The sequence below is a fragment of the Lichenostomus cassidix genome, chromosome 2 (assembly GCF_008360975.1).
Source record: "Lichenostomus cassidix isolate B80296 chromosome 2, HeHo_3.0, whole genome shotgun sequence".
Taxonomy (NCBI): Eukaryota; Metazoa; Chordata; class Aves; order Passeriformes; family Meliphagidae; genus Lichenostomus; species Lichenostomus cassidix.
In genome coordinates, this window is record NC_139482.1 from 57515261 (window position 1) to 57541032 (window position 25772).

Below are 25772 nucleotides of genomic sequence, written 5' to 3' on the forward strand. Positions count from 1 at the left end.
GGCAAGGAGCTTGCTGTCAGGGCCTGATGCTCTTGGGGGTGACTGCCACATTCAGTAGGGAGAATAACGTAACTCTTTACAATTCCTGGCCTCTGGTGTGCTTGGGCACCCAAAAGCAAGCTTATACCCAAAATCTTTGCAGAAATATTAGCCCAACAGCAGTCTGGGGTAGGACACAGTAGCAGCTCAGAATTCTCAAACCAGATATGCCCTCTGCCTTGGAAATGACTGACCGTTGCACCCCCTCATGTGACATAGATGAGGACCACTGCCCGTTCAGCAGCAATGTGGTGCTGTGGCCATGGCCAGCTCTCCCTCCTCTCACTTCAGTCTTCCTCTGGGCATCTTTTTCCAGAAGCAGTTTTACAAGCCTTTTTCCTGGCTGCAAAGCTATTTCTTGCTCCCGCATGGCACTGTTCATTCCCACACTCATCCTGCAGTTCACCACTCTCCCTCTTGTGCCAGTCTGGGGCCATCGGTATGCTGGGACAGTGTTAAAAATCCTCAGTACAGAGTTGCACTGAGCTCAATGGCCAAGTGGGACCAGTCCTGCAAGGCAGGGCTGGCAAAAAAAAAAAAAAAGAGAAAGTTCACCTCCTCCTTTTAGCGATAAGGAATCAATTCATTACCAATTCAATGCTCCCAAAAATCTTTCTGGTTTGCTTGCAGACATCTACGGATAATGCAAAAAATTGTCCTTCCTTCCTGCCTCACACACAAATACAAACATTCAATTAATCTCATGGTTAGGATTATTATTTTTGTAGGTGCTAGTAAGGTGTAGCAAGTCAGAGTATTCTCAAAGCAAAGCTTCTTTATTACCAATTTTGAAAACATCTCTGTCCATCATTATCAAATATCCTAAATAGCCATGTTCAGCAGCATTCTGCTGGTACTTAGATTATGAGTCACTGGGTAATTTAGCCCTGTGAGTGAGATTGCAAACTGTTCTCCCCCTGCCTTTTCCAAGAGGAGATGCCAGTGGGGGACCTTCATTAATATTCACTGTAACATACATCTGTTTGCCCCCTCAGCCACTGTATGAAAATATGCAAGCAGAGGGGGAAGGGTGGAGGGAGAGCTAAGGCAGGCACCCCTAGCTGTGTCTGTCAGTCTGACAAGGACAGCAAGCATTTGCTTTTCTGTGAGCCATTCTTTGTGGCTTTATAAGCATTGAGGCATTTGAAGTTAGAAAGGCACTGGCTCTGGCTGAGGAATAATAGCGGAGCTCAAGTTGATAATGCTCCTCAACAGCTCAGTGTTAGGGCTGGATCTTCGGTGTGGATGCAAGTGACCCACTTAAGGTTTATGGTTGCTGTTGTTCAAAAAACCTCACCGTCTACCTTCTGTCCCATTGAGACTCAGCTACGACAGAGTCATACTTCATATTCATCTATGGGAACATCTGGCCCATGTCTAACATTTAATTTCCACACCATTAGAGTCAAACAATACGTGTACATCAGTAGATAATGTAATCCATTATCACGCAAGGCAAAGAGCAGCAATTTATTAGCCCAATTTAAAATAGCCTTCAGCAAAAAATAGTGCATCTTAATTCATGGATCTGAAAGGAATGACATATTTTCCTGTAAAATGCAAAGGTATGAACAGAGACATGCTTTTCCACAGTGGTGCATATATTATTTCTTTTTCTTGCAAATCTTTTTAAAGATGAAATATCAGTTCTCTGTCCAAAAAGAAGAAAAAAGAAGAAAAAAAAAAGAGAAAAAAAGAGAAAAAAGAAAAAGTTCAAAACCAAGGTACATCCATAATAATACAAAAGGAGAGATCTTACCAAGGGGACGAAAAAGAAAAAGCTGCCCCAGAATACAAGCAAAAGTGACCTTTATTTTACAGTGAAGTTGTGATCTGAATGTGAAGATCACTCAGACTTTCCAAGCTCACATTTCAACAAATCCGGGCACCTCAAGTGCACATCAAGCATTTCCTCCTCTTTTTAAATCCATTTCTTTAATCTGTCTTTTCCAATAAGAGACATTCTCTAGATAGGACCAAAAATATCAAAACAAATTAGAAACCTTTGCCGACCTAGCAAAATGAGTCACTTCTCACAAGCCTTTGATTAAAGGCCGTAACTTCCTTCTAGGGGGAAATTAACTTCCCAAATGGCAGAGCAACACCAGGCTTATGTGACACCCAAAGTTCACTTCAGTTCTCTGAAGTGCAATAAATTTTCTCACTTTTGGTTAATAAATACATCACAGGCTCTGACAATACTGCTCAGCTCCTATCTCTAATGTACCCAAAGTTTACAGCTGTCTGAAGCTGAGATTTGTATTTGGCAGCTTTTCTGGCTATCCTTTTTTTTATTTGACATCAAAATGTCATTGAAAAACTACATAGCCTTGGAGCAAAGTCTAACCCAATAAATCCCTCATTGTTTTTCCCACGGTGAAATAACTGTGCCAGGAGAACTAGAGAGTTGCCGTGCCCCACCTGGGATACAGCCTGGAGGTGGGAGAGTGCCCACTCCCTCAACAGCACTTTAAAAGAGAGCAGTATTATGTGGGCAGCTCAATCCTGCTGGCATGTGTCAGGTGCTTTGAGAGCTTCTTGGAAGACTTAGGTGCAATAACGCATAGTTCTGGATCTGATCTGTTTGAGCCCTGCCAAAACTGAAACCATGCAATAATCAAAGCAGAACTTTTAGGTGACTGGGAAACCTTTAAGGTAAAAAAAAAAAAAAAAAAGCTTATCTCAAATATCTGTGTCAGTGCCACTCTTGTTTGGCAGCACCTGAATGGGGATTACCAAAATCTCAGCTGTGGACTTTGCCCCAGACAACGTGTAAATGAAAATCCCAAACAAAAGAAGCCTTAAGGTTGCTTATTCTTTTGGCATTAAAGTCATTGATCTCCTTTTCATCCTGATGAAGTGTTCCTTTCAGTGGGCTTGGATGGAATAGCATAGGGGTGATTGGTTATGGGGAATTATAAACGTAAAAACACAGAGAAGAAAGAGAGAAATTACAGCAATACCAGGTTCTTGTGGGAGTTCTTCTGGTCAGCCAAGAGCAGGACCTGCCTGCAGACCATCTACAATGTCACAACTGTACCAATGCCGAGGGGCTGGGCTGAGAGGGAAAGGGTGAGGGTGTATGAGCACGCTGCACGTGACAAGGACATTGAAACTGGAGGTACAGCCTCATGAAGAGAATCCCACAGCAAAACTGTGACAAGGCATGTTCGTCAGCAGTGGCAAGGGGAATTCTGGAGCTGAAGCTGAAAAATTGATGTGTTTGACCAAATTAAACAAGTGTCTCAACCAGAGAAACAGTTTCCGTTCTTGGAGAAGGACTGGTGTTCTTGTGCTTAGAAAAATACTCTGCTACTGACTTAGAACATGAACAGAGGCAAGAACAGGGAGGATCCAAAATCCAGGTAGGTGACCCAGCTCAGCAGTCAAATAGATCACTGATCGTCTGAAAAGTACTATAAAAGCAGAAGGTCTTGGAGATTTAGAAAGAGTCACACCTGACTCTTTCTAAATCTCACACCTGTGCACTTGACGCATGTAAACAGAAAGAGAAAACCAGTAAATCTTACACCAGACAAAAGTCCTCTCATCCAATTGGCTGGTGTACTGGAAGGCTTCATCTGGATGGTTCACTGACTGGCTGCAAAACAGCACCATGGCTTGGAGTGGGCTGGCGGGGGTGTGCTCAGTGTGAAAGAAGTGAATGATGACACATTAGGAATAGATTTTTGTCTTTTCCATCTCAGCTGGAAAAGAAGGGGAGAGTCTTCTGTCTATCATACCCAGTGATATACAAAGTGACCTGGAATAAAACTGGTATATCTTGCCTGACCTTCTGTTTACCATCCCCTTAATAAAAGACATCAGAACACATTCTCCTGGCGCAGTTACTACCCTTGTAAGGATGCAGCTTATGCTGAGATACCTGCATCTCTCTAGGAAGGAAATAAGACAAAGAAAAGGTGCTTGCATTAATGCTGCCTCAGGGCACCAGCAAGTTACGGGTTGGTGGGTTTTACAAGACTACTTACTATGCTATTCAATTAAAAAAAAGAGCAGTTACCATAGCAACACCCACATCTAATGGCTCTTATGCTACCTCTGAGATCCAAAGCACCTTCTTACAGAGATGCATTGACCAATACAGTATGTCGTGGGAAGTTTTATGCTTCAAGCAATGGTTTAAGGGGGAGAATGTGTGTTCCAATAACCAGATGTATTTATATCCCCAGGTTGTAATATTAATTTATAACAAATTATTTTTGTTCCTTGATATCTCTTTTCTTCTCATTACTATTTCTTTGCTAATAGCACCTCCATTTTTTTCTTTTCCTCCCCTCCCCAGATGAATGATATTTGATTAAGTACAGGATGAGATTTGCAACATAGGAGCTCTGGGATATGTCCCACAGTTGGGTCATATCTGTCTGTAGATCTCATATCTATGAAATTCTACCATGTTATCATAGCTGAGCACTCATGGTGGCCAAAGGAAAGCCGGGGCGAGTATGTATTTGTGGAATGCAGTCTGACACTATTGGTAGTAAAAGATGGGTTTGCTGTCCTGAAAAGGGATGGAGGGTGGCAATTTTTATTTCTTTTGCCCAGCAGGGAAAAGTGGGAAGGTAAGGTGGTGGTGCATCTTCCCCAGTGGGGTAGAAGGGGGTGCAGCAGTCTCTTCCTTTGTTACAGGCATGGTTGAATGGCAGAGAGGTTACATGACCCCTTGAACATGGCAAGAGTCAAGTTAACATCCTCCCAGCCATGCTGGAGCTGGAGAGCCAGAGTCAGAAACGTGAGGAAGAGAGAGGGCAGAGCTGGGCCTCTGGATGTCCTCCTCACTCCTTGGCCCTCTCTATGGACAGTTTATTTCTCTGCAACAAGTCACAGAGGGCACACACACTGTTCATGAAAGAGAAACATGCTGCAGGATTCTGCATCCCCTGTCCCCAACTGCTGCTTTAAATATATCCACACCAAGTGGCACACTTCTGGGCCACTGTCACTTGGGTAGGCAGGCCTGGGTCCCCTGGGGACCTTGGAGGGATGAGGGGCAATGCGAGAGTCCTAGAGGTGCTTACCTTTCCCTGGGCAAAGCCCAGCTTGGGCACTCTGGGTCTCACAGCTTGTGTGCCACTTGAGCTCCCACTGTGTCTCTGAAATGTGGGGTCAAAGCTGACACTTAGTTTCCAGAAACAAAAAAAAGAATGCGAATCTTCAATAACCTCTGATTTTCAGTCTTCTAATTATCTAGCAAGCTCAGTAGGAGAGGAACAACATGTTTGTCCTTCCTACAGCAAATATTCCTTGTAAATCTAAACCAAAAATTCCAGAAAAAAACTAATGATTTAAAGAAGAGATACCAATTAATCACATTAATTATTATTTAGATATAGATTATCTTCAGAAACACAGGACACTGCTATTTTGTTACTGCAGCCTCACTGAAAAATGTCTTTCATCCAAATTGCAAGATTGAGCATCAGTTCCATGTTATTTTCCCATGAACATAGGGCTCCATGTATTATTTGTGATGTTCCTAATTTTTAATTATCCCAAATTAAAACAATGGAATGATATATGATGAATGAAACCGAGCATATGTTAAAAACGTCTAAACAGTTTTACCTGGCAAAATGAACAGAAACATAAATTGCTTGTAGTGCATATTTAAAAATTCAATAGCAAGCTAAAATTATCATTTGCATTAATGTATTCTGAAATATGAATTATTAAGTGATTCACATTGGTGCAACAAAAGCCAGTTTGGAGAACCTAGCTTTAGCCTGCAGCATTCCTCAGCAGCCTTATCTTCCCAGTCCCCTCTAAATAGTGCTAAATACATAAAAGAGATTCTTCTGATTGGAAAAATGTATCGAGAACACCTGTATGAAAAAAAGAAAGCCCTTTACATTTCTAAGCAGCCTTAAAAAAAACCCCTCTCAAACAAAAGAAATTCAAATATTCAAAATATTCAATGCTATTCAAGTCTCCCATCTCTTTTTCTCTCTTTCCTTTTTTTAACCCCCTTTGTACTTTGCACTCCTGTAATTTTTTTCTATGCTTCAATCCCAGCCATCACAGTTTTTTCTTTTCTTTTTTCTTCTTTTTTTTTCTTTTTTTTTGTGCCTCCATTCTTTAGAGATCAAGGCAATGACCTCCCAGAGGGAAGCGTGGTGAGTGCCTCTGCCTGCATTGCTGCACTGGAGCTGGGGGCAGCTGTGGCTCCGGAGGAGCACTGGGTGGTGGGACAGGGAGGCTTCCCCACCTGTGGGGCAGGGAGGCTGCCTTTCTTCTCCAGAAAGCATCAGGGGGGCACAAGGGATTGTGCAGGATGAGAAGTAAGACTGAAACATTATCCGGTGCTTCATCCAGTGAAATCTTAGTTCACTGAGTAATGCTTCCTCCTCTGCATTGTATAAAAAGGGGGAAACCTGTCAGTGAGGTTTTCTGGGTCTGGGGCTTGGGCTTCATAATTCAGGATCCCTTTGTAGGGCATTTTTCCCCCCCTGCTTTTTTGGTTTGGGCTGAGAAAATGAGATCCTGACGCTTAGCCAGAAAAACAAGTTAAAGCAGGACAGCCTAGTGATGAAAAAGTAACTCCAGGTTACTCTTGGACTCCTGTCCTTCTTCTGTTGAGCTGAAGGTCAAGCAACGAGTTTGTGGAAGAGCCAAAATTTGCCGCCTGTATTCCCAGCACTCTGTTTCACTGTATGAGCTTGATTTCCCGGAACACTTCCCTAGCTCCAGCTAACTTCAGTGACTGGACAGTTGCAAAATATCTTTGTCTACTCAGGGCTGAGATGCTGCTGCTTCTCAAAGCAGTTTATCAGTCATGAATGCTAGATCTATGATGTGCATTGTACAGCCCAAGTTTACAGACATCCTTCTGCCCCAAGACACAAAGCTCAGTGTTTTGGAAATGGAATTTCTTTTCATACCATGTGATTACAGATATATTCTGACTCACTATTTCCATTTCTCTTATGTATTAGTAAAGAGGAAAAAAATGGTTGGAAAAAATTATCTCTGTAGCATTATTTCTATAAAAATTCATTTCATATGCAAAGTGTTACTTTGCTCTGGGAAAAGTGACACTGAAGGACTTATGTGTAATTATGTCTGTGTGTTGTGCATACACAAACACACACACAGCAACTGATGAGCTATGCTAATAGAGAAACAAAAAGCGGATGTGACATTTACCCAATACAATAAACATAGGTCAAAAAATAAATTGCCACGGGATCATTAGGAGCACAGTTATGCATGAATAGCTTTACATGGCCAGCAGTCTTGCTACTCCAGCATCTTGTCACCACACAAGCAACCCTAGGAACCCTTGTTCCCAGTAAAATTTTAGTCCTGGTCTCTACTTATTAGAAATAGGTATAAACCTTGAAGAGTTTTTTCTGCTTTTGTCAAATTTGTTAACCTGGCAGGATATTTTTATTATATCATTAAGTATCAGGTCCCCAAAAAACCAAAAAAAATCATGCCATGTTCTTGGCCTCTGAGATTTCCTGGAGAAGAGAACAGATTAATTACATGCATGCAGGCAGAAGAAATAATCTGTCTTTCATTACATTTGAATTTTCCAGTTTTCTATGTAATTGAATTCCCCATGTTCTGGTACCAGAGTCCATCATGCACACTGGGAGAGGAGCACAGAGGGCAGGATCTGCAGAACAAGGTCCTGCTCATACAAAGCTCCCATATTTCTGCCTGAAAGATCCCAGTCCAAAGTGCAGCTCTCAAGCTTGCCCAGTGAGTCCATGCTCTGTGCATGCCCTGTGTTGGTTGACCCAGGAACAGACTGAGCATCACTCAGATTTTGCGGAGATGAAAATATGTGGAGATACTACTCCACAGGAGCTTCCAGGTGGCCAGGAAATGCTGACAGATGAGCTGCAAGTGTCTACTCTGGCCCGCTTTGCCCACACTTACCTCAGACATCCTGAAGTCTCACACTTTGCTGCTTTTAGTGGGATGTGGTCCTTGCTCTGAAGCAAACATGGGCAAAGTGCCTGGGGTCCACGTGCCCCTGAAGATGCATTTCTAGGTAAACCCCTGCCTCCTGAGGGGATGCTTCCAGCCACTGGTGGTCTAGAGCAGCTAGATCCCCCCAGTTCTCCATATGGGACAGAACCGAGGCCAACAATTCCCCCAAATTGTCCTGTGCCTCATTGTTACCCAGATCAAACCGTGTCTGGGGAAGGGGGTACCTCTCCAGTCTGTTTCACATTCCTTTTTGGCAAGATTTCTAGTCTCTTACAGGCCCAGTGAGCGTGATGTGGAAAGAGTTCCTTTTGGGCATCTCATAGCTGGGTTCCAGGAACTCTCCCCTTGTGTCTATCTGCTGAACCTCATAAACTGGCACAGCAATTACTGCTCGGGCCCCTTCTTGGAGACAGCTTGCTCCCACCTGCCGAGCTTAGCTGGGCAGCAGTGAGTCAGGGGTCATGCTTGCCCATTTCTCCACATTGTTTCACGTTCAGTTAAAAACAAAGCTGTCAGTAATTAACAAAACATGAGATATTTGAGAAACCAAATTTGCCAAGCTGCTATTTTATCAAATCATAACGGTGTCGCTGCCAAAATCATCACTTCTCCCCTCTGCCCCCCCTCCTCCAGAATCAGTTGTGTGCTGTGAAATTGAAAAACTCTGTGTCAAGGAAGAAAGGTTCAAAGAGAGCTGTGGTTTTCCAGTTTGTTACACTACCAATGCAAAACGTGCCCTAAACGAAATTAATGGCACTGTCTAAAAAATTCTCACTTCTTTGAATTTTTCTTGCTGTCTGAGTAATAATAAGCGAGCTGGTCCTAATCAAACAAAACAATCACCTACCATAGAGCTTTGTGAAAAAACTAGCATTCTCTCCCTTTAAACAGAGGAATATTCAGGCTGGCAGAGTTGTAGTAATTCATACAATGTGGTTTGTAGGCCAGGAGTGTAGTACACAGCTCCAAGGGCCCAGTCCAGCCCTTTGCTGCTGAACTACAGTGTTGTCCCCTCCTTTTGCAGGATGGGCTCCCAACATCGGAAGTTATTCCAGGCCCCATTCTGCACCACACTTACTTAGTGCTTAAGATGTGCATGACTCTTACATCTCACAAACTTTAACTGGAACAGAAAGTTCTCAGTCTCTCACAACTAAGAATTGCTTAGTATTAGCCAAAATCTAATGCATGGCATAATCTATAAAACTTTATTGTTTTTATGTGTATTTGTTTAAAGAAGCTCAGTATTCACCAGCCTTTCAGCTTTTGTTCTCAGTTCAACCATGCTAGCACAGTACCTTGACATTTCTAAGAAATCAGGCAGAAGTTGGGTGCCAGACAGAATGGGATTTCCTAGGATTTTTGTTACAGGAACAAAGCTGTATGAGGTCAGGCATTAAATAGGGTGGAAAAAGCCATCTTAAAAGCCTGAGACAAGACCTGCATGAGTCATCAGAAATTTTCTGTCTGACTTCTGTGGACCCTGGGTGAGGCTGTGAAAGAACATTATGATTTCACATGTCAGTATTCAAACTTCAAGATGTCAAAATTAGGATATTTACACTGCCCTAGGCATTTAGATTTGGTAGCACCATTTTTCATATAACCCATTCTTAAAGGAGACAACTTCTTTCAGAAACCATATAGTAAATGTTGAAGAATAATTTAATACTGGGATGCTAATGTTAAACTCACCGATGTAATTGATTAGCACATCTTTGTTGACTCATGGTGACATTTTCTGAAGTGCTTAAACAGCTGAAGAATACAAACTAATTAAAATGAATTTACGCCCCTTTGAAAAAAAGAGGCATTTTCAAACGTGTCCAATTAAGATACCCTTTCCCCACTAGTAATGAGAGAGAATTGAGTGCCAACTTTCTAAAACTAGTTTTGAAATCTCACCTTTAATTCTTTCTCTGAACCGTATTTTAGTGTTTTTCCATCCCAATACATTTATGCAAGCACTGTCACTTCATCTTGCTCTTCTAACAGGTACTTTCACCGAAGACAGCAATACTGAAATACTCATGTACCCAAGATAACTCCTCCAGTACTGCAGCATCACACTTCTCAACATGTGAGACAACGTCTATCCAGGGATTCGATGGAATTTCCTGGAGTGCTTTAGCTCCTCTCTAGTTTCCCACTCTCCTCTTGCTGGTTGCCTCCTATCACTGACAGTCCCTTAAAGCTAAAATAGTCTGCCACCGGCTGTGAGTGCATATGTAGACACAAAGTTGCCTTATTATCCCTAACAGTGACCCATCTTGGCTGAGAACTTTGCTGAGGATTTCTGTTCTGTTGTGCTCCTTCATGGGAGCTGCATGCACTCAGTCTACCTGATGCACTGCTAATATGGGCATTAGCTTTTACGATTACTCTGACCTCTTCCAAGAGGCATTTTCATAATTATTTCATGCTAAGTAGAACAGCTTCATGTCTTAAAGAAGCTTCTTTGCACCATTTCCAACAGTGCACGTGGGAGCACTAGATTCTAGTGTTCCTTCAAAACTGGGTCTCTCATATCTGAAGATATTGGGCACTCAGTCTCTTCTCCCCTTCCCTCTTCCCAGCACTAGCCTTCAAGTGGAATTTAGGTGTGCTCTGGGAGCCCCTATTTGGCTGGGCTTTAATACCAGCTATTAAACTGGAAACCCAGAGCTTGGGAAGCCCACCAAACCTTTGATGTGAGGTGGGTTTCTGGGGAACAGCTCAACAGTTACATGGCTTAAAGGGTCTTGCAGGTCAGCCGGGCAGAAGGGAGGCCCCTGGAGGGCTGTAGGTGCCTCCACAGTCAGCAGGCAATTAGGGGTTGTAAGGAGAAAGTCCATGGTGTTCCAACACTGAAGTAAGACTGCTCAGATATGCTGTTTAGGCTGCTGCTGACACACACCAAGATACTTACTCTTCAGCCCAGCCCATGTCCTTAGCACATCTCCAGGATTATACTCCAACGCAGTTAAGACAAACTGTGCTTGTTTATCCTTACTGCTTTTGATAGCAATTTTTTTTTTGGTAATTTGACAATTTGGGACAGGAGGTGATTGATGATGATACTGGCAGCTGTGGGGGTGCGGCCGCCCGATGCTGCAGATCCCGAGTCCCCGAGGCCGGCGGTCGGCGTAATCCACGGGGACGCTGCCGAGGATGCCATCGCCTGGGGCTCGGAGGAGGCCGGGCCGTAAACCGCTCTCTCCCTCCCCTGGAAAGGTTTTCCTAAGCTTATTGGTTTAAAGTTCGCTTCCCCGCCCCTAGCACCGCCCCCGCTGCTTGCCCTCACTAGAATGTTCTGTTGCCGGGCTTCCCCCATGAGTTGCTTGTAATCCCCTCCCTACTTATACTTCATTTGCTCCCCCGCTTGTCCCTCATGTTGTCCCGGAGCCCCGTTGGCTCCGCCCCTGTTGTTCCTCCCCGGGAAACCCCGTATTTCCCCCTAAAAACCCCCTCCCTTTGTTCTCTCGGCGTGGTGTGGCCGCGACCCCAGCCCTGCCGGGTTCTGCGCCCGGCAGCTGCGTGGACCGCCCCACCCGAGAGCCCCCAGTGTGCCTCCCCCGCGCCGCTTCTCCTGAATAAACTGCACACTGCTGACTCTCAGCTCGTCGCCCTTTCTTTATCACGGGAAGCGACCAGCGACTCCCCGGCGTTCCTGCCCGGCAGGCACCCGCCTCCGCCGCGTGGTCCCTGCCGCTCCAAGGAGCGAGCCTGGGAACACTGAGGCTGACCGCAGCCGCCTCTGGAACAGAGCTGAACAGCCGGGAGGGCTGAGAGCTTGGGCCCAGGTGAGGCCCCCGAGGTCTCCCGAAGCCCCGGAGCTCATTGGGGCCAGGCGGCCGGACCCCGCCGGACCCCTACAACTTCAGGCAGCAGATCTGAACTCAAGGGGACAGGGCGGCAAGTGCCTATAAGGAATATAACTGATGAACAGCTGAAAATGGGCTGTGTTTGATAATCTCTTCATTCATATCAGATGGAGCCAAAAGAGCTGGTTTACATCTGATTATAACTGTTGTCTTCTAGAGAGCTCTGAGTCCCTTGGTGGATCTCAGCAGTTTCAAGAAATTATCTGCTATCTGCATATCCTACAATGCTTAGGTATACAAGCAAGATATTCCTTACAGCCCCTCCCTCAGACACTCTGGAGACACGAGACAGACGATTCCAGTCTGGATCCATTCCACTGCAATTATCCACTGTTTTTTTGTAACATATTTTTTATTTAAATAAATCAAGAGGTTCCATTTAGCACATTGCATTTGTCTTGGCATACACTTCACACATGCAGAAACTCTATATTAAAGCTTTCATACAGCTGTTAGCAAAAGAATCAGCCAAATGTATCCTTGGTGTGTAACTGTACTGACTTCGGTGAAGTTCCACTGGGGTATCCCCATTCTGTTGATTTGTCCCCCTCCCTCTCATTCCAGAAGACAAAACAGAGGAAAATGTATGTTTAAATTTAGTTAAGGCAACATATTCCCCATATGAGACACAAGTAAGCCCCTGCACTTCATTGTCTTCTACATTGCTTGCTGCTTTATAGGACAGATTTTCACATTTTTATATTATTTTGATTTTATGACAGATGCCATAACAACATAGAGGTTGCAAGAACAAGCAGTAGGAAGTCCGAAAACATGAAAGTCACCATTTGCCCCATGAACATAAACTGACAACCTTGAAATGAGCCTGTTGGCACCAGAAAACATAAGAGCAGCAGGTGTCTCTTAGTTTTGAGTGCTAGTCTCCAAGGATCAGTTCTTGGCCCTGTTTTGGTCTAAAGGATTGAGAAGCAACATCAGAAAAGTAGAAGAAAGAGATTCAATATCAGTGTGTTGGTCTGGTCTGAGAGGTGCGCAGGAGTTCACCTGGCTTGCAGTGCAGTGCACTGCATTGCCTGCTCCAGGTTTCCTTCAGCAGCTGTCCAGAGTCATACCAGGGACGCAGAGCGCTGCCTACTATGAGAGTCAGTTCAGAAGAGTTAAAGCAGAGTGACGTCTGGCAAGGAGGTGAGACTTGGGTGAGCTACCCTAAAAATTAATTTTTGCCACTGCTGTCCAACAGTTTTATGAACTACACGGATGGAAACACAACTGCATTATCCACTGTCATGGAATCACAGCGTCATTGCACTTGGAAAAGAACTCCTTGATGATCAAACACTACAGGCTGGGGGCAGAGTGGCTGGAAAGCTGCCCCGCAGAAAAGGCCCTGGAACTGCTGATCAACAGTGGCTGAACATGAGCCAGCAGTGCCCAGGTGGCCAACAAGGCCGATGGCATCTTGGCCTATATCAGCAATAGCGTGGCTAGCAGGACCAGGGCAGTGATCATCTCCCTGTATTCAGCACTGGTGAGGCCTCACCTCCAATCCTGTGTTCAGTTTTAGGCCCTTTACCACAAAAGAGACATTGAGGAGCTGGAGCATGTCCAGAGAAGGGGAGCAGAGCTGGGGAAGGGTCTGGAGCACAAGTCTGAGGAAGAGCAGCTGAGGAAGCTGGGGGTGTTTAGTCTGGAGACAAGGAGGCTCAGTGGGGACTTTATCACTCTCTACAGCTCTCGGAAAGAACATGGGAGCTGATCTCTTCTTCCAGGTAACAAGTGACAGGATGAAATGGCCTCAAGTTGTGCCAGGGGAGGTTCAGTTTAGATATTAGCCTAGGAAATAGTAGGAATTTTTTCTTGTGTGGAAAAAGTTGTCAAGCATTGGAACAGGCTACCCAGGGAAGTGGTTGCAGTCACCATCCCTGGAAGTGCCAAAAGACATGCGTATAGGGCATTTGAGGACATAGTTTAATGGTGAACATGGTGGTGATGCTGGGTTAACAGTTGGCCTGATGATCTTACAGGTCTTTTCCAGCCTTAACAATTTTATGACTCTGTGAACAAGAAACACTGCTTCTCTTGCCACTCATGCATCTTCCATGTGTTTTGCAGTGGCTTGATCTCTGCAATTCTGTGTTTCTGGGCGCTGAAGCACTGATAAGCACTCAGAAAGTATCCACTCAGGGTAACAATGGGCTCAGGGCACATGGCTAGGTTACAGACTGAAGGGCACAGTGTAGTTAGCATGTCAAGGAGAAGGCAAAAGACTTGTTTAATCACCATTCAAACAGGATGCAGAAACCTGATAATGTGTGGTCTTTTCAATTTAGCAGATATGTAACAACATTCTGTGGTTGGAAGTTGAAACCAGTCAAAATGAGAATAAAACTGACATGCATATTTTTAACATTCAGGATAATGAAAGTGGAATTATTTCCCAAGGGCTACAATAAAGTATACATCACTGGAAAACTTTTCAATCAAAAGAGAATGAGGCTGGATTTTTGTTTTTCAAACAGATATGCTCTAATTCAAGGAGGAATTAATTGAGGCCAGTACTGCAGTCTGCACAATACAGCAGATTGCATTAAATGTAACCCTTGATGTTTTGAGCATCTTTTACCAGCATAGAGGCCCAAAAGTAGGATTGTCCATGTATAAAAATAGTCTTATTTATTACTAATACACACAGCAGTGGGCCAGGGCTAACATTATTAGGCTAAGCATTCATATGCTCAGTATCCATGGGGCAGCCACCTTGTGAATCTCTGCTGGCCAAGGTGCTGTCAATCAAGCAGAGATGTGTCAACCTTTGTTTCTCCTTAGAACATGTAGATGCTCAGCCCTGTTGATGTATTGCCTGCCTCCTCTCTGCCTTCTCTCATAGGATTTTTAGATCTTGACAAGCCGGTGATGATTTTCTGCTCTTTTCCCCTGCTGAATCTCTGATGATTTACTTCTCTGCTTCCAACCATTACGAACTGTTACTGACCTAACAAGCTCACCTCTGTGGTCCCTCTTTTTTTCTGCCTTCTTGCCTATCAAAATCTCTCACCGCCACCTTAAAGTGGGAGTGACAGCAACAGCTCATCTCCGTTAAAACTGAACCCTGAGTCACAGAAATGGTTCCAGTGGTACCATTTGTTTTTACAGTCAACAAACACTCACAGACCAATATCTTCTCTGAGGCTTCCCCTCACAGATTGCATCCCATGTGGATATATCTCTTAATGACTCTGCTCAGCCTTCTTATGCATGAGGGCTGCAAGCACATCCAAATAGATAGAAGGAATGGTTCCCACCTTCCTTAACCCATGTAATGTGAGCCATGACTATGGAAAGCTGGAAATCAGTAATTAAAAAGAAATTCTGCCACTGTGCACAAATACTGAGCATTATGTATGAGGCATGTGATTAGAATCTCATAGAGATAGGTGAAACTATTGGACAAATACTACTCGGTACTGCTGTGCTTTTATATTTCACATTTCATATCTCTCTTGATAACTTTAACCGCGCAGAAAACCCAAAGTTATGACTTTGGCTGCGGATAATGTATATGCCAAAGTTCAAAGAGCTGCACCAATTCCCTAAGGTGTTAAAACTGCTGAAAAAACTAACAGAAAAAGTGCAGTTCCCCCCTCCCCCCTTCTGAATTCAAACCTTAATTACAAAACAAAATCCAGCAACTTCATTCTGGGTCCATTAAGGAATATGTAATATTTTGGGCAAAATGTTAGCAGAATTGTGAACATTTTGCAAATGCCCTGTAGAATTAAAGTATTTTAATTACGGGAATCTCCAGAATGGAAAGCAAAGGATTTTCTAGCAGTGGTAACATGTGGTGCCATCGTCAGTCCTTAGTATCCTGCTTCACAAGCCTCTGTCACCTGCCACTGTCCTGCGAGCTACACAGAACTTGTGCATGCATCCCTCTCAGCAATGTGGTGGCAAGCAGAGGGGAAAAAACTTCCTTCAGCTTTAGTGCAAGACTTTCTTGGTGGATACTCAAGTAATGTTTGTTCTGGCTGTAGTGTCTCTCTTAAAAATTACATATTGCTGTGCCTGGAAACTCTCCTAATGGCTGTGTGTGTGTGTGTGTGTTTGTGTGTGTGTGAAACTGTGATAGATGGATTACAGAGATAGGTAACACTGGACATTTTAATGTACTTGTAACCTGATCAAAAATATTTCAGCTTTACATCCATGGATACTTTGAGGAGGAAAATAACATTAAAAAGAATACCCCAAAGAACCCCCCAAACTCACAACACCCTGGCCCCAACCAACAAAATCAAAACAGTAGCAGAGATGTAAAAGAATATGAGAGGACAATGACATTATTTATACAAGACCTACTTCATCTCAAAATAAGATTCAAGTGAGTTACACCACTAAAACCTCCCCATGTGAAGCTTCTGCAGGAGGATGTGATATGCTTTCAGTCTGGCTCAGAAGGGAGAGCCCATCTGACGAATTTGGCTAAAGGTAAAACTCACTAACTAAATGCCACTTCACATCTCTGTTCTTATGAGTACCTTTTTTTCCTTCAGCTCGTGGGAAAGAAATGCAACTCATCTCTTCTTTCCTGTTTTGTCACCCAAGGAGAATCAGCATCAGCAAGGTTCTCAGAAATTTGTATACATTGTTTTTCTTCCTTTTTTCAAAGAGTCAGGAAGATTATAGGGTAACTGTTCTCCAAGCATTAGGCCACTTTTAACAGAAAAAAAAAAACAACCAAAACCAACACAGATCCCTGCAAACAATTCTTTGATTTTGTTTTAAATTAAAGCACTTGCATTCTCAGAGAGACTGTTTTGATCTGGATGTTGAGGCTATGTTTTTGTTGTTTCTTATTTAAAAGTGCTCATCCATACTCAGTCACAGCAGAGACTGAGCACAGCATTACTTAGGTGTCTATTTGGGGTGTATGTGTATTGTTCTGTCCTATTTTTGAGCTATTTTAACTTAAGCTTCATATTCTAGTGCTTTCTGATAAGTAGAGTTTATGTCAGAATAATTGGCCTGAGGATTTTTCTTTCCAGTCCAGTACATTTCTGAGGTACAGCTACATGGGAGATAATGGAAATGCCTCTGGAGTATCTGTCTGACAAGGGAAATAGCAAGAGTAAGGAGTGAACACAAAACAAGGACCTTGTCAAAGAGTGTGCAAGTGAATCAGTCCAATCACTCACTGTGGGTGACGTATCTGAACAAATTGAAGCTGACACAATGGTCAATTTGACTGAGGAAAGTATAATTTTGGATTAGGGTGAGCACCTTTAATCTGTCAATTGTGACAATCTTAAACCTGTAATTGAAAGAGCACAGCACTGCTTTACTCCAGATGTCAGTCAAACCTATTCACCCTCCCCAGATCACTGATCAGTTTGCAGTCTCTTTTGCATTTACTGATTAGGCTCCTAAATATGTCCTGTCTTAGACAAGATTCTTTGCTCCACCTAAAGAAAATATTATTCTAATAAGAGCAGCCCTTCAGAATAACACTTTGATTCACCTGATTTTCAAGCAAATGGTATTCAGGGCACAGGAAACAACAAAACAGAGTATCAGCATGTGTTTAATTTTAGCTCTCGCTCCCTGAATTGCCATTTGAGCTATAACACAGTCTCTAACATTTAGTATGCTAGTGTGCCCTGCCATTCCAGAATTGAAGTCATGTCTCTTAGTGTCATTCAGAATAGGGTGATTTCTGCCCTGGGAGCACCACTCCCAGAAGATGGTTTTGTTTCCAGCCTACCTTACTTGTCCCACCTGTCCCAGCCTGGGACAAGTCAGAGAATGATTTCCATAGGCATTTTACCCTCAAATCTATCTGTGAAATTACAGACCAAGGATACTGAGTCATGGGAAGCAAGGATATCTTAACAGCTTCAGGAGAAGAATTACTCCATCCCTGCCCACTTGCATACAGATGGTTCTATGATTTATCAAGAGAAATGGTCCATATGCTGCTTACAGTCTCCTGAGGCTTTTACTCCAACATCACCTCTTCCAATGTTTAGATTAACGCAACATGAAATGGAGAATAACATTAGCCTGACTCTGCAGTAAGCAAAGAGATAACAGAACGACTTGCTGCACTAGAGACTCTCCACTACTTTGCAGCAACTCACAGAAATTCGAGATCAGAATAATAGAATTTTCTGAGTTGGAAGGGACCCACAAGGATCATCGAGTCCGGAATTTCCGTATCTTAGCTCATGCTGCAGGTGAGCCATGGCTCACACTAATATCCTTCTCTGCATACTGAACCTGACATTCTCCACAGCAGCTTGAATTCTAGCCTCTTTAATTTTATGGTCATCACTGCTACCATTGTTTTAAATGCTTGCTGCTGTTGCAGCTCTAGAGGCAGAAAGAGAGAGGAACCTCTTATCATTCTTAAGAGCAACCTTGCCATTGCGAGGCAGGCCACAGGGAAGTACTGAATAGAGAAGCAAATTCCCATTCCCTGGTAGCAGAAAATGCAGCAAAATATTAAAGCAGCTAAGGAAACTCATTTCTTCAGCATGTGAGGTTGAAATAAACGGGCAAAGAAGCATCCCACCCTCCAGAGCTTCTCAAGAGTAAATCATCCTAACTATTAGTTATCCATCCTCTACTCTGTCATTATTCTCTGCCTGTCAGCTCCTTGTAAGGGCTGCCTGTTCCACCCCTCTTGTGTTATTACGGTTGCCATGCCCTCCTCTCACCAGCTCCTATCAGTTATAATGACACAGTTAGGGGGAAAAAACCACACTCAGGCTTCCAAATTACCAGGAATTAGAAGAATAGCAATAAAATTGCATTTTAAAAAAAGAAAAGAAAAGAAGAAGAAGAAGAAGAAGAAGAAGAAGAAGAAGAAGAAAAAAAAAAACCAGAGAAACCAACCAATCCCCCCCCCCAACCACCCCACCAAACAGAGTAAATTAACCAAAATGAGAGAGTGAGAGAATTTTGCAATCTGTGGATGATTTCTGCTTCTGGGATTGCATATGTCATTAAGATTTATAGGTCAGTCCAGAGCTTAAAGAGCAGATGTTTTCTCATTATTTATCTTCCTAGCTAAGGCAGAAGATTCCTTTTTAAGGAAATCTGCGTAACACATGCAATGAAAATAGATCAGGTCCAACAATCAGCCTTTTTAACCAGCTCATAAAGGGTGAGCTGAGACACCCATCAAAGAGAAGTTTCATTTTACTCTCCAGAACAGAAAGAAATGTGCTCACTAGTGTCTGATACTGAAAATGTCAAATAACAGAACTGAATTTTACCTCTTATCTGGCTGTCCTCTGACTATAGCTAAGAACATTCGAAGAGTTTCTTGTATAAACAGTCAACTGACTAGCAGTCTTCAGCTTCTGCACTTGAACCCCAAGACCTGGATTTTTGAGCTTTAATCAAAAGATTACTTTAATCAAAGTACTATTCTGAATAATATCACTGCTATGCATGCCCTTTGTAAAGCACAACCTGTTGGTGCTGTGCTGCAGTTCCCCAAACTGATCAGAGCGATGTCACTTCCACAGGTATCTGTCGTCATCAGAGCCCTTCTGTACTTTTTTACTTATGTAGCCACAGAAATAAAACAGCTCTCAAGGACCCACTTTTCTAACAATAGCCCTTTCTAACAATAACCCCTTTATGGGCAAATCACTGGGTACTTTGGAGGCTCTTTGCACAAATCATCTTCCATTGTGAAGGTGGCAAGGAAAAATCAAAGTAAACAAAATATTCCAAGAACTTGAATTCCGAATTTTCCTCTTGTGTTCCTTACATCAGAAATACTTGTTTCAGAACTACAGAATATCCTTTCCATCTTGTAACATTCTTCCAAAATATATGAATTCTACACACTTATAACCTACATCAATTTTTGCATATGCTCTGTGGTCTTTTTTGTCAGTGTAGTTGGGCTGAATAGGGATCTCACATATTCCCAAGGCAGCTGGGACTGTGTCTGACCTTTGAAGTGTTTCTAACTCCAGAATCACAGAGTGGCTTGTATGTGGAGATCCTCTTTCTGATTGCTCTTCCCTTGAAGGGATGCCTCTGCAATCCTCCTGCTCCAGGCCTTAAGAGCACTGCTGAGACAGCTCATGGCTGAAGAACCTATTCAAGGCCACACACCTCCAGGGAGGTAGATTCATTTTAGAATCAAAAGTAATTAAGAGAAAAAGGTGCACAGGCTTGCACAGTGGCCTCGCTGTCAAACAACACAAGCAGTAAAGCTCTTCAAGTAAATCATCAAAAGCCTTCATAATCCTTTGCAGAGCCAACGCCCTCTTCTTGGGAGTCTCTGGGATCTCCTTTCTTCTGCAAATGTTAAGGCATGAAATGAAAGAAATCTTGTCCCTTTTTCTGCGATCCCAATTTCTTACAGCAGCCACCCTGCTTCTCAGCATCTCCAGGCAATGAAAGCTCAAAACCCATTGCTGATGAACTGGAACAACCACTTCCCTGGAGCCTGCCTGCCCCCTTTAGTAAATCTTTTGCTCTGAGAAATACCACCACTGGCCTGCACAGCAGCTGGTGTGAAACAGTGATGGTGAGGTGCTGTGTGAGGTTTTAACTCCAAGCAGGGATTGGGACAAGCTGGATCAACAGACCAAGGCCAATTGTATGAAGTTCAACAAGGAGAAGTGCCAGGTCCTGCACTTTGGTCATTTTGAACTGCCAGGTTCAAAGTAGACAGGACCAAAGACAGGAGTGAAAAAAAACCCAAAATCATACATCTGAGAGAACCATCCAGAAAAGAAGCTACCTACAACATAGGTCTGAGGTCCACCAAGGAGAAAGCTCCAGGGTCAGCATTAGACACAGGCACACCTGCTTCCTGCTGTATTTAGCATTGGTGCAGCCTCACTTTGAGCACTGTGTGCAGCTCTGCCCCCTCAGTTTAAGACAGACGTGAAGGTACTTGAAGGTGCCCAGAGGTAAGCACCAAAGCTGGAGAAGGGGCTGAAAGGCATGTCCTGTGAGGAGGGGCTGAGGATTTTGGGCTTGTCCAGTTTTGAGGGAAGGAGCTTAAAAGGCAACTTTATTGTTCACTACAGCTTCCTGAAGAGGGGAAGTGTAGAGGGAGGTGCAGAGCTCTTCTACAGGGGATCTAGGGACAGGACAGGACATGTGGGAATGTTATAAAGCTGCATCAGGGCAAGTTTGGATTAGACATTATGAAATAGTTCTTCACCAAGAGGGTGGTCAAACCCTGGAACAGGCTTCCTAGAGAGACAGTTGATGCTCTGAGCCTGTCAATGTTTAAGAGGCATTTTGACAATGCCCTTAATAGAATGCTTTAACATTTGGTCAGTCCTGAAGTGGTCCAGCAGTTGGAATCAATGGTCATTGTATGTCCCTTCCAAAGCTACTCTTCCACTCCACTCTACCTACAACACAGCTGAAAGAGAGATGGAGGCCCAGGCCTGAGCTGAGATGGAGCTCTTGAGTCGCTGGGAAGGGATGTGAGTGGAGGCTGCAAGTTAGGCTAGTCATGAGCATTAAGGACCATTAGTGCCCTCAGGACACTGACATCCCTCATTGGGCATTGATCTGTCTACCTTTAGGAGAGGTAGCTCAGCCAGCCTGATCTCTCAATATCACCCATGGCAGATATTTGGATTCACTTTTACAACATAGTTGAAATTTCCTTAGATTAGCTGGATGGTGTGGCTTTCCCACTACAAATCTCACTACCTGTCTCTCTCTGGGGAAATATGGTAATAGTTCTGTTCTTGGGACCCTCATGCTCTGCTGGATTTTTTTCTAGGTAGACTGCACTCTCTCTTTAGTCTCACAAATTCCAAAGTTTTCCTCAGTCATTCTAAGAGCAAGTTACCCTCTATTTCTTGTCTTGAACCTTTTTCCTATGTATCTGCATTGCTGCTCAATGAACCATCTGTAGTGCCAGTCTATCCATGCTCTGTTCTACTGTGTCATGAAGAGGTAAAGAAAATGCATTAAAAAGCTGTAGTCAGTGCTGTGTGCCAGCTGCTAGTGTCCCTTGGAAAATATTTGCACTGTTTGTTATTGACATGAACGTTCTCTTGGTAATTTGTGTGCTGGTTATAGTTCTCCAGGATTCTTTCCCTCTTTGGCTACCCCAGAGAAATGTGCTGTAGGGGCCAATATGAGCATTCGGCTGAGCTGATCCAGTCCAATACTTTTCTGTATTAGGCGAAAATGTTGTTTTCATTACCAATCTTTAACTCTTTAAAAAAAAAAAACCAACAAAAAAACCAACCCAAAACCAATCCTGCAACTGTAACTGTTTCTCATAAAGTCCACATTGCATAAACAGTTGCCTCAGGTCCTGGGAAGAACAGTCCGTTCACACATGGACTGCACCACAAAAGCAATAGCTCACAGTGGTCAGGCCAGGGCAGAACAAGGACGTGCTCTCTGTGAGGGACAGATGGTATCTATTTAGCTAACCATTCTTCCACTAAGGCTGTTTTAACGCCCAGATAATTTTTATCAGCTTCTTATCACATTTGGGAGCCCAGCATGCTTTTGATAGAGGCTGTGTAAGTGCTTCCCAGAGAGTGCTGTAGTTTCAGGGTTCAAGGCAGCATAACAGCATGAAGAGGAGGTGTGTGGATGTGGAGGGGTGGAACAAAAACAACCCCATGCCATGTTTGCTGATTTTGAAATGTTCTTGGATGAATTTCCAGGTAGAACATAGATGCAAGAACGTGGGAGGCCTCTTTCATCCATACTCAGTTTTGCTATACATTCAGGGCCAGACTGTGAGCCTTTAACTCATCTGTGCCTGTGCGCCATTTTTCAGGCTGACATGAAGGAGATCTGCCAGTGCTCTGAGCAGCTCAGAGATGCCTCACTGGCATCTGTAGCATGGTATTAAGCCCAAGCTATCCTGGCTCACATCTGACTGCAAAATTCAGTGTAGACATGCAACTTAGCCTGGCACCCACGCCTAGGAATGCTTCCCTTCCCAGATACTTGTGTTGTGAGGACAAGGTGTTACTCATCCTCACTACGCATATCACAGGGTGCCTTGCTGTTAGACTGTCAGGTAGAGCTGTCATCTGAAGGCCCCGGTGCAGTGAGGCGACGCAGCCCTGTGTCAGCCCTCTTGAACTATGACACGAGTAGCACGACATCTGCACAGCGTAGCATGCACCAGAGCACTGCGATGTAAAGAGCAGCTGGATGTTCAGAGAGAGCAGAGAGGAAAGTTGGGGACACTTACAAAAGGCAAAGAAAAGTCTCTCTCTCCCCCCCTTTTTCTTTCTTCACCAGGGAACTGGCTCACACAGTATTACAATAACAACAACTGGCAGGCTGCCCAGCATCGATGTACTTTGGTTGTAAGTGAACTATGAGGCTCAAGCAATCTTCTGGGAAAAGTTCACACCAAATGTATTGTATGTTATGTTTTCCCCTCATTGTATTTTTTTTCCAAAACAGTCTATTATATTCCTTCCCTGTTGCATTGTGGATTTCTTTAAGATCCCCAGGAGCTGCCCTTTTTAAAACCAAACATTTGGGTAATCGAACATATCTGTTTTTGAAGTAAGAGAGATAAACTAGTAATCTTCCTCTCAGAGCCAGCCTTCAGAATAAAACCAGCGCACAATTCAGTGAATGGTGGGGGTTCCTGCCTTTGGAAATTTATTTGCTTGGGGTTTTTTTCTCAGTTAAAGCCAAAAAGTTAAATGAGAGAAAGAAGTGTGCTATTGAAACACTGTAATTATCTATATGATGTACATCTTCCATGGAGAGGAAGCCAAAGCAGAGAGGACTTTACAATAGTAGTGCAGTAAAAAGAAAAAAGCATGTCCTCTGTTTCACTTAAAGCTTTCAAAAAAAGTCTGATGTGGCTTTATATGATAGTCCTGGACACCTCAGCGATGACAGCTGTAACTTCCACTGTACAATGCATTCATTTATTTTTTCCTGTTTCTCAATGTGGCTTTTGCAGGGGCATTAAAAGACAAATTTTTTGAGTTCTCAGAAACTATGAACACATTGAATGAAATTTATCTGACAAATCAGCCCAGAGACAGTCAGTTGGAAACTGGATAAGAGAAGTATGCCATAATCAGCCCAATTGCCTGCAAATACAGGTGCTGGGAATTTATAATTTACTGTTGTTTTTACTAATTAATTTTATTGTATTATTGCCTGGAGGCCTTTGCTAAGCTCTGCATTGCATTGTGTGATGTGTTGCACCTATGCATAGGAAGTTTCTTCCTCAGAAGATTTAGGAGGTTAGCTTTGAGTCGTTTTGCAGACGTGTTGGCACGATACACAAAGCAAACTCACAGCAAACATGAAAGAGTTAATTCAGCCTGAATTAGTAGTGGTATTAAGTACCTGTAGTTCCAGGAGTCCTTGGTAGGAGTTTTGGGTGTTCAGCACTTTTGAAAGCCAGACTGAAGTTCCTTGCCATGCTTCTGACAAAAAGTCCTTAGAAATTAAAGACAGAAAAGAATTATTAGGTTATCAGTCCAAATTCATCCCAGAAGAAAGCCCATTGAAGTCAATGAAATTACACTGGGGATGAATTTACCATAGCAAGATTGATCCCTATAGTATATTTAGAAGTGCTTTGTCCTATACAGTTTTAATTAGCTCTACATTAGTCAAGGTACTGTACCATTGTTTTAATCAGCTACCCTAGAAGAGAGCTGTCTCTAGCTATCCTTGTCCACATTTCCCCTCCCACCCCCATCCCTCACTGCCTCCTTCTCACCCCCTCATTATTTTATGTCTAATTCAGCTAATGAATTTCTCAGCCAGAGCTTGCTTTCATGTTTGAGAAGGACCTTGCCTGTATTGAGGCTAAAGAAAAGAAAACAACAAACTACACCGAAAACCAAATTAAGACCAGAAAGAACGAGCAAATTCTTCTACTGAGAAAAGCAAAGGTGTCTATGAAGCTTTAAGCTGTTCTTTGTCACTCCATCAATCCATATATAGCTAGGTTACAGTTTTTCACCCCATATTCTGTATTAAGGTGGGCATGAGTACTTTAGTCTTGACTTTCCAGTTTGTCCTAGGTTGCAATATAGATGTAGTTAAGTATTCTATTACCACCAGCTGTGGGCCGTTAGCTGCTATCACCTGCTAATGGCCCACCCCGCACGACAGGCAATGGGCCATTAGGGACACACCGTGTGACTCATGGACTTATCTCATCCCATTGTGGGATGCTCTGCCCAGGAGGGAGGAGCCAGGTGTTCCCACCTGGATATAACCTGGCCTTGGAACTGCCTGAGGGAGCCCTGTCTACTGGGTTCCCAGAGGACGAGAGCTACCACTGGATCTTCAGCTGGAGACTAGACCTTCACAGGATCACTGCTTCAACTGGACTACTTCAGTTGGACTGCTACTACCACCCTAACAGGGTGTTAGGTTGTATCTGACTTTGTCAGTGCTTTTTCCTTGTATTATTTCATTTATTTTTAATTTCAATCTTGACTTGTGATCTCCCACTGGTTTGTTTTCAAACCAACACACAGTTTCAACACTGACTCATGGCATTGTCAAGGCAAGTGGTTCTTGTTTCAAACCTCTGCTTTACCACCGTTGCAATAGCCATAGTCATGCACGTGCATGTGTAAAGAATTTCTCAAGCTGCCTCACAGAAATCAGGAAAGTATCTTAAGTTCTGTAGTGGAAAAGCACAGTAATACAAGGCAAAGTACTGTTGCCATTGGTACTACTGTGTTTTGGGGTTTTTTTGGTAATAATTCTAACACAAACCTTAATCTTTTCTCTGAGTCTTGCCAATTATATTTTACCTTCTCTAATGAAAGTTCTAACAAGATTATAGGGAATTTGTAGTTTCTGTATGCTTTCAGTCATGTAATTACAACTAAAACAACTGTGTTGAGAATAATTGCAGAAACTGTGGGTTCACTGCTGCCTTCTGCCAAAGAAAAAAAAATGTCCATAACTAAGGAAAAAACCTCTAAA

At 43.3% G+C, this 25772-nt stretch overlaps 1 long non-coding RNA gene across 1 annotated transcript in view; it reads right to left on the bottom strand.

Moving 5' to 3' along the window:
• Positions 1-3832: 3832 nt before the first annotated feature.
• LOC146441420 (uncharacterized) overlaps positions 3833-25772 on the bottom strand; it is a 28681-nt gene continuing 6741 nt past the window's right edge. Inside the window, exons 3-5 of the long non-coding RNA XR_014849904.1 lie at positions 24168-24260; positions 5082-5156; positions 3833-3935 (exon numbers count right to left, since the gene is read on the bottom strand). This is a non-coding gene — a long non-coding RNA (uncharacterized LOC146441420). The remainder of the gene's footprint in view (positions 3936-5081; positions 5157-24167; positions 24261-25772) is intronic.